The sequence below is a fragment of the Heptranchias perlo genome, unplaced genomic scaffold (genome assembly GCF_035084215.1).
Source record: "Heptranchias perlo isolate sHepPer1 unplaced genomic scaffold, sHepPer1.hap1 HAP1_SCAFFOLD_56, whole genome shotgun sequence".
NCBI classification, from domain to species: Eukaryota; Metazoa; Chordata; class Chondrichthyes; order Hexanchiformes; family Hexanchidae; genus Heptranchias; species Heptranchias perlo.
The window spans coordinates 3,437,628-3,446,707 of NW_027139581.1; the positions used below are offsets into that span (position 1 = coordinate 3,437,628).

Sequence of the window (9,080 nt, forward strand, 5' to 3'; positions counted from 1 at the left end):
TTCATCCACCCTGCTCGTTACTTCCTCAAAGAACATTAATAAAATTGTCAGACACGATTTCCCATTCATAAAACCATGTTGACTATTTTAGATTGTATTGTGAGTCCGCGAATGTCCTGCCACTACTTCTTAATAATGAATTCTCGCATTTTCATTTTACACACACTCGCATTGGTTGAAGAGCAGAGATAAAAGCAATGAAAAGAAAAATCTAAACCGGAGTCGGCAGGATTCGAACCTGCGCGGGAAAACCCCAATGGATTTCTCGTCCATCGCCTTAACCACTCGGCCACGACTACTGGTTTAAAACCTAATGCTGCTCACTTAAAATCGCAATAATCCAGCGCTCTGCTGCACAGAGCCACATAACTGGTATCGGTATCAACCGTCGCTCAGGGCGTCGGATGTCCATGCCAGTTACTCGTTTGCATAGTGGTGGGTATCCCTGCCTATTACACGGTCGACCTGGCTTCAAATACACCTGGACGATGAACTTCTTCTACCTTTAAAGTTTTCATTTTTCTCCAACATTGGACGTGTGAAAAAACACACATAAAATAACTCAGACAATCCCACTTTCCACAGAATAATTTCACTGATATTTCTGCGATTTTGAATCTCACTCTCCGCGTCACCTCGATGTCAGAACCACCATAATGAGCAAGAAATGAAAGGCAGAGTCGCGTTGTGAACAGACCCGGGCTAATTCAGCACCCCGACGGGGGGATGGCGGCAGATTCAATCATGGCTTTCAAAACGGAACAGGATAAGTACTTAAAAGGAAAAAATTGCAGCGCTACGGGGATAGGGCTGGCGAGTGGGACCAGCTGGATTGGTCTTGCATCGAGCCGGCACGGACTCGATGGGCGGAAAGGCCTCCTTCCGTGGTGTGAACTTTCTGTGATTCTGTGATGCAAATGGAAAAGGAGAGTCAATGAGCAGTATCAAAATTCAACTGAGTAATACATACCAGGAGTGGGGTTCGAACCCACGCGGGTATAAGCCCATTGGATCTTAAGTCCAACGCCTTAACCACTCGGCCATCCTGGTGCATTCGCACGTTTGTCCTATGTGTGATGTACCTGACTGTCACTTCTTCTACGCTTTTCTTTGTCATTGAATAAATGGTGGGAAAAGATTCACTGAAGTTTGAAGCGTGTCTCACTCCATTTGTGGGGAGTGTCCATCACCCGCTCACGCCAGTTCCTCGTTAGTGCAGTGCTGAGTATCCCCGTCTGTCAAGCGGTTGATCCAGGTTAAATTCTCCTGTGTCGAGGTTCCAGTGCTGCTGCCTTTAAAAGCTTCACTTTCATTGATCTTGCAATTTATCTCCACTATTTGATGTGGAAAATACACTGAATGTCGAACTCGGACCATCCCACTTTCCACAATTTAATTTCACTGATATTCCAGCGATTTTAAAACCTGCTCTCTGCCTTGCCCTTCAACTCGATGTCAGAACCCCAATAATTTGCAAGTAATGAATACGCCGAATCGAGCTGTGAGGAGACCCGGGCTAATTCAGCAACCAGAAACAGAGAGATAGAGAGAGAAATAGAAAGAAAGGGAAACAGAGAGCGAGACACAGGAAGAGAGACGGAGCCTGAGAGAGGCCCTGATCAGGGCGCAGAGGAGGTTTATCAGAAAGATCCCGCATACAACAGTGAAATGAATGGCCAGTTAATTTGCATTTTGGTGGTGTGAATTGAAGGAGGAAATTAAGCTAATTGTCATCAAATAAATGTTTGAAATATATTCACTGAAATTTGAAGGCTGGCTAACGCCATCTATGGTGCGTGTCCATCACCAGACGACACCAGCTCCTCGTTCGTATAGTGGTGAGCATCCTTGCCTGTTATTCGTTGCACCCGCGGTTCAATTTCCCGACCGGTGGCGGAAATTTTGCTGCCTTTAAAAGCTTCATTTTCCGTCCTGTGCCAGTTCCTCGTTGGTGTCGTGGTGAGGGACAGGGAGAGACAGAGAGAGAAAGGCATCGGAAAGGGCGGAGAGGAGGTTCACCAGAAAGATCTCACAAACAGCAATGAAATGGATGGTCAGTTCATCGGCTTTTTGGTGGTGTTGATTATCGTCCAGGTTTCGAAATTCAAATATACTGCATCCATTGGTTCCCCTTCATCCACCCTGCTCGTTACTTCCTCAAAGAACTCAAATAAAATTGTCAGACACGATTTCCCATTCATAAAACCATGTTGACTATTTTAGATTGTATTTTGAGTCCGCGAATGTCCTGCCAATACTTCTTAATAATGGATTCGAGCATTTTCATTTTACACACACTCGCATTGGTTGAAACGCAGAGATAAAAGCTGTGAAAAGAAAAATCTAAACCGTAGTCGGCAGGATTCGAACCTGCGCGGGGAGACCCCAATGGATTTCTAGTCCATCGCCTTAACCACTCGGCCACGACTACTTGTTTAAAATTTAATGGTGCTCACTTAAAATCGCAATTATCCAGCGCTCTGCAACACAGAGCCACAGAACTGGTATCGGTATCAACCGTCGCTCAGGGCGTCGGATGTTCATGCCAGTCACTCGTTTGTACAGTGGTGGTTATCCCTGGTCGACCTGGCTTCAAATACACCTGGACGATGAACTTCTTCTACCTTTAAAGTTTTCATTTATCTCCAACATTGGACGTGTAAAAAACACACATAAAATAACTCAGACAATCCCACTTTCCACAATATAATTTCACTGATATTTCAGCGATTTTAAATCTCACTCTCCGCGTCACCTCGATGTCGGAACCACAATAATGAGCAAGAAATGAAAGGCAGAGTCGCGTTGTGAACAGACCCGGGCTAATTCATCACCCCGAGTGGCTGATGGAGTCAGATTCAATGATGGCTTTCAAAACGGAACGGGATAATATTGAAAGGAAAAAAATTGCAGTGCTAGGGGGATAGGGCGGGGTAGTGGGACCAGCTGGATTGGTCTTGCATGGAGCCGGCACGGACACGATGGGCCAAAAGGCCTCCTTCCGTGCTGTCACCTTTCCATGATTTTGTGATGCAAATGGCAAAAGAGAGTCAATGATCAGTATCAAAATCTAACGGAAATATCATCTCACAGAAATGGGGCTCGAACCCACGCGGGTAAAAACCCATTGAATTTTAAATCGAAACCCTGAACCACGCGACCATCCTGGTCCTTCCACAATCTTGTTCTATGTGTAATGTGCTTGAGTGTCACTTCTTCTACGCTTTTTTTGTCATCAAATAAATGGTTGGAATGGATTCATTGAAATTTGAAGCGTGTCGAACGCCATCTGTGGGAAGTGTCTATCAACTGCTCAAGCCAGTTCCTCGTTCGTGTTGTGCCCATGTCTCCCCCATGTCTCCATCTCTCTCCCTCGTTATCCCCATCTTTCACGCGGTTGATCAGGGTTCAATTCTCCAATGTCGAAGTCCCGGTGTTTCTGCCTTTAAAAGCTTCACTTTCATTGATCTCCACTATTTCATGTGGAAAATACACTGTAAGTCGAACTCGGACCATCCCACTTTCCACAATTTAATTTCACTGATATTCCAGCGATTTTAAAACCTGCTCTCTGCCTCACCCTTCACCTCGATTTCAGAACACTAATAACGTGCAAGTTATGAATACGCAGAATCGAGCTGTTTGCAGACGCGGGCTAATTCAGCCGCTCTGAACAGAGAGAAAGAGACATACAGAAAGGAATTTATTTCGAATATTTGATGTGGAAAAAACATTGAAAGATTAACTCGGACCATCCCACTTTCCAAAATTTAATCTCACTGATACTCCAACGATTTTTATACTCTCTATTAAGGTCTCTCTCTCTCTCCCCCCATGTCTCCATCTCTCCATCTCGTTTTCTCTCTCTGTCTCTTTCTATCTCTCTGTCTGTGAATCTTTCCACAATGGTCCGTTAAATGAACTGTCATGAAATTATTAGTTCAGGCGGAATAGTCGAAATCCAATGCTCCTCAATCAGTCGATTGTCGCAATCAGTTGCTAAAAGCTGTTGATCTGACTTCACCCGATGAAGAACATTATCATCCGTTGTTTGCTCGTGGGGTGCGGTGGCCAAGTCGAAAAGCGTCAGTTTCATTAAACAGAGAAGCGCGGGTTCGATTTCCGTCCGTACTTGTTTCCACATTCAACTTTAAATGAAATGACCTATTTGATGACAGTTTCTTTAACTTTCCACGGGCCACTGTTGAAAGAAGACTCACCGTTCACATTTCCATCTCTCTGTTCGTTAAGATTCAGAATAAAGTGATGTGGGGTGCGAGGAAAAGCGTGATAAAGAGAGACACTCAGAAAGAGAGAGAGACACTGGGACAGAAAGAGACTCTCTCGGTCTGTCTGAGTCTGTGTCAGTCTCTCTCCCTCCATCTGTCCAATACTCGCAGATTTGTGAATCACAGGGTGAAAGAAGGAAACATATTGGAACACATTGAGCCTGTGTCCTGTTTCAAAACCGACTCCCAGGAAAACGGATCCGGTAGAATCGTTAAATGGTCAAAGTTTTTCCAGCAAGTTTGACCTCCTCCCTGAGATGGCGAGACTCGGGGACGGTTTCGGAAGGCTTCAGAAAATTCATTTCCAATTGGATATTCTCCATCATGGTGAGATATCCCCATTAGCCAGGGATTCAATTCCCGGACGGGGAGGAAGCATTTTTAAGAGGCCAACTGCAATTTTTTCTGCTTTGCCTCGCTTCTTCTTCAAAAACGACAGAGGAAAATAGAACAGAAAATGAATGAAACGAGTGATTGTCACTTTCAGAATATTATTGAGTGGAGACTGTTTGGGGACAAATGTGTTCCGATCTGTTTCCTTCTTTGACGCTGTAATTCTGAGATCTGCGGGTATTATAGAGAGGGAGGGGGAGAGACAAACAGACAGACAGGCAGAGAAACAGAGACTGAGAGAGAGAGAGAGAGAGAGAATCAGAAAGAGAGAGAGAGAGAGGCATAGACTGATCATGAGATACACATTGAAACATATAGGGAGGGAGAGAGAGAGGTTTAACGATTATGCCTGCGTGTGTAATGTGTCTAAATGTGTGTGTGTGTGTGTGTGTTTCTCACTTTTTCGAAGATTTCTGAGTGAGTCTCTGTTTCTCTGTCTTTCTCTCTCTTTCGCTCTCTCCCGCTCTCCCCTCATCACTTTATTCTGGATCTTGTCTAACAGAGAGATGGAAATGTGAAAGGTCAGTCTTCTTTCAACAGTGGCCCGTGGAAACCAGGGTTCAATTTCACGACCGGGAGGTTACAGTTTTATTGCCTTTAAAAGCTTCACTTTCATTCCTCTTGCAATTTATCTCCAAGTGGAGGTTTACCAGAAAGATCCCGCATACAACAATGAAATGGATGGTCAGTTAATCTGCGTTTTGGTTTTGTTAGTTGAGGGAGGAAGGATAATTTCCTTAATAATGGATTCCAGCATTTTCTTTTTAGACACAAAGATACACAGCCATGTACACACGCAGACACTGATAGACAGACAGTTACACACACACACAGGTACACACACTGAGAGACAGACACACACGTGTAGATTGAAATGCAGAGATGAAAGGTCATCAAATAAATGGTTAAAAAAGATTCACTGAAATTTGAAGCGTGTCTAACGCCATCTGTGTTGAGTGTCCTTTACAAACCCACACCAGTTCCTCGTTAGTAAACTGGTGATCACGCGGGTGATCAGGTTCAATTCTCCAACGAGGAGGTTGCGCTTTCGCTGTCTTCAAAAGTTTCAATTTCATTTCTCTTGCAATTTTTCTCTAATATTTGATGTGGAAAATACCGTGAAAGACTAACACGGACCACGAGGCACCGGACACAACAAAAGCAAACCAAGCCCAGTCGACCCTGCAAAGTCCTCCTCACAAACATCTGGGGACTTGTGCCAAAATTGGGAGAGCTGTCCCAAGCAATAGCCTAACATTGCCATTCTCACAGAATCATAACTTTCAGCCAACGTCCCAGACTCGTCCATCACCATCCCGAGGTATGTCCACTCCCACCGTCAGAACAGACCCACCGGAGGTGGCAGTATATGCAGTCAGGAGGGAGTGACGCTGGGGGTCCTCAACATTGACTCCGGACCCCATGAAATCTCATGGCATCAGGTCAAACATGGGCAAGGAAACCTCCCGCTGATTTCCACCTACCGCCCTCCCTCAGCTGATGAATCAGTCCTCCTCCATGTTGAGCACCACTTGGAGGAATCACTGACGGGAGCAGGGGCACTCTGGGTGGGGAACTTCAATGTCCATCACCAAGAGTGGCTCGGTAGCACCACTAAGTTAAACAAATTGTAATGAACTAAATGTTTAAAATAGAATTAGTGAAACTTGAAACGCATCTAACGCCACCTGTGGTGATTGTCATTGACCGACTCACGGCAGTTCCTCGTTCGTATAGTCTGTCTCGCGGGAAACCGGGGAGGCTCAACTCTTACTGCCATTAAAATACAGAGAGACGCTCTGAAAAACGTTGAAGAAGTGAGACACATTACACATACACATATATACAGCCGCGTAAACACATAGACACTGATACACAAACAGGTACACGCACTGACAGACAGGCGCACCCTTCACCCCGATGTCAGAACCACAATAATGTTCGAGTAATGAATACGCAGAGCTGTGAGCAGATCCGGTCTAATTCAGCAGCTCTAAACAGAGAAAGAGAGAGAGAAAGAGAGAAAGAAAGACAAAGAGAGACATGCAGAAAGAAAGAGAAACAGAGCGAGACACAGGAAGAGAGACGGAGAGTGAGACAGGCCTTGATCAGGGCGCAGAGGAGGTTTAGCAGAAAGATCCCACATACAACAATGAAATGGATGGCCAGTTTATCTGCTTTTTGGTGGTGTTAGTTGAGGGAGGAAGGATTACCGTCCAGGTTTCCAAATTTGCGCACAGCAAGGTCCCATTAATAGTAATGAGAAAGTCCCAGGTACATAATTCGGATGTAAAAACTGTGTCACTGAACAGTATGAAAGTGTAAATTAAAAAGCTACCAGGAGTGGGCTTCAAACCGCAGAACTGGTCGAGGTGTCAGCAGTCGCTCAGTGGGCAGCACTCTCGGCAGCCAGCACACAATCTGCTGAAAGAAGACTTGTCTTTCACATTTCCATCTCTTTGTCAGTCAAGATGAAATGATGTGGGGAGCGGGGGAAAGAGAGACAGAGAGAAAGAAAGAAAGAGAAACACACTGAAAAGCGTTGTAAAAGTGAGACACACACAAGCAGACACCCACACTGACAGACAGACACACTCGTGCAGATTGAAACGGAGAGATGAAAGGTTTGAAAATAAATCTCTGAACCGTAGTCGGCAGGATTCGAACATACGCGGGGAGAATCCAATGGATTTCGGGTCGACAACTTGACCTGATCGAAAAGCTACTCACCATAAAATTACAAAAATCCATCGCTCTGTAACAGATGAGCATTAAGAATCAGGATGCCTGTGTGTGTAATGTACCTGTATTTGTGTGTCTCACTTTTTCGAAGCTTTTCTGAGTGAGTCTCCGTTCCTCTGCCTTTCTCTCTCTGTCACTCTCTCCCGCGCTCCCCACATCACTTTATTCTGAACATTGAAGAACAAAGAGGTGGAAATGTGAAAGGTAAGTCTTCTTTCAACAGTGGCCCGTGGAAAGTTAAGCAAATTGTCATCAAATAAATGGTTAAAATAGATTCACTGAAACCTGAAGCGTGTCTGACGCCATCTGTGGTGAGTGTCCTTAATTAGCCCACGCCAGTTCCTCGTTCGGACAGTGGTGAATATCCCCGCGTGTTATGCGAGAGGCCGGGGTTTAATTCCCCGACGAAATATTGCCTTTAAAAGCTTCACTTTCATTTCCCTTGCAATTTATCTTCAACATTGTATGTGTGAAAAAACACTGATAAACTAACTCGGACTATCCCACTTTCCACAATATAATTACACTGATGTTCCAGCGATTTTAAATCTTGCTCCCTGCGTCACCTCGATGACAGAATCATAATAATGAGCAAGAAATGAAGGCAGAGTCGAGTTGTTTTATTTTATTCGTTCATGGGATCTGGGCGTCGCTGGAAAGACCAGCATTTATTGCCCATCCGTAATTGCCCTTGAGAAGGTGGTGTTGAGCCGCCTTCTTGAACCGTTGTGGTCCGTGTGGTGAAGGTTCTCCCACAGTGCTGTTAGGAAGGGAGTTCCAGGATTTTGACCCAGCTACGATGAAGGAATGGCGATATATTTCCAAGTCGGGATGGTGTGTGACTTGGAGGGGAACGTGCAGGTGGTGTTGTTCCCATGTGCCTGCTGTCCTTGTCCGTCAAGGTGGTAGAGATCGCGGGTTTGGGAGATGCTGTCGAAGATGCCTTGGCGAGTTGCTGCAGTGCATCCTGTAGATGATACACACTGTCGCCACTGTGCGCCGGTGGTGGAGGGAGTGAATGTTTAGGGTGGTGGATGGACCTGAGTAACTTCTGCAGCAGTGTCCTGGGGCTGAGATGATTGGCCTTTGACAACCACTGACCATCTTCCTTTATGCTCGGTATGTCTTCAGCCACTGGAGAGTTTTCACCCTGATTCCCTTTGACTTCAATTTTACGAGGGCTCCTTGGTGCCACACTCGGTCAAATGCTGCCTTGATGTCAAGGGCAGTCACTCTCACCCCATCTCTGGAATTCAGCTCTTTTGTCCACGTTTGGACAAAGCCTGTAATGAGGTCTGGAGCCGAGTGGTCCTGGCGTAACCCAAACTGAGCATTGGTGAGCAGGTGCCGCTTGATAGCACTGTCGACGACACCTTCCATCACTTTGTTGATGATTGAGAGTAGACTGATGGGGCGGTAATTGGCCGGATTGGTTGTGTCCGGCTTTTTATGGACAGGACATACCTGGGCAATTTTCCACATTGTCGGGTAGATGCCAGTGTTGTAACTGGACTGGAACAGTTTGGCTGGAGGCGCCGCTAGTTCTGGTGCACAAGACTTCAGCACTACAGCCGGGATGTTGTCGGGGCCCGTAGCTTTTGTTGTGTCCACTGCACTCAGCTGTGAGACACACACGCACGCAGCCATGTACAAACC

General features: G+C 45.7%; 3 non-coding genes across 3 annotated transcripts; all 3 read right to left on the bottom strand.

Moving 5' to 3' along the window:
- Positions 1–217: 217 nt before the first annotated feature.
- trnas-aga (transfer RNA serine (anticodon AGA)) lies at positions 218–299 on the bottom strand. The gene has a single exon. It is a non-coding gene; the product is annotated as a tRNA-Ser (tRNA).
- A 668-nt stretch (positions 300–967) lies between these two features.
- On the bottom strand, positions 968–1,050 carry trnal-uaa (transfer RNA leucine (anticodon UAA)). The gene has a single exon. It is a non-coding gene; the product is annotated as a tRNA-Leu (tRNA).
- A 1,299-nt stretch (positions 1,051–2,349) lies between these two features.
- Positions 2,350–2,431, bottom strand: trnas-aga (transfer RNA serine (anticodon AGA)). Its single transcript has one exon. It is a non-coding gene; the product is annotated as a tRNA-Ser (tRNA).
- Between the last annotated feature and the right edge of the window lie 6,649 nt (positions 2,432–9,080).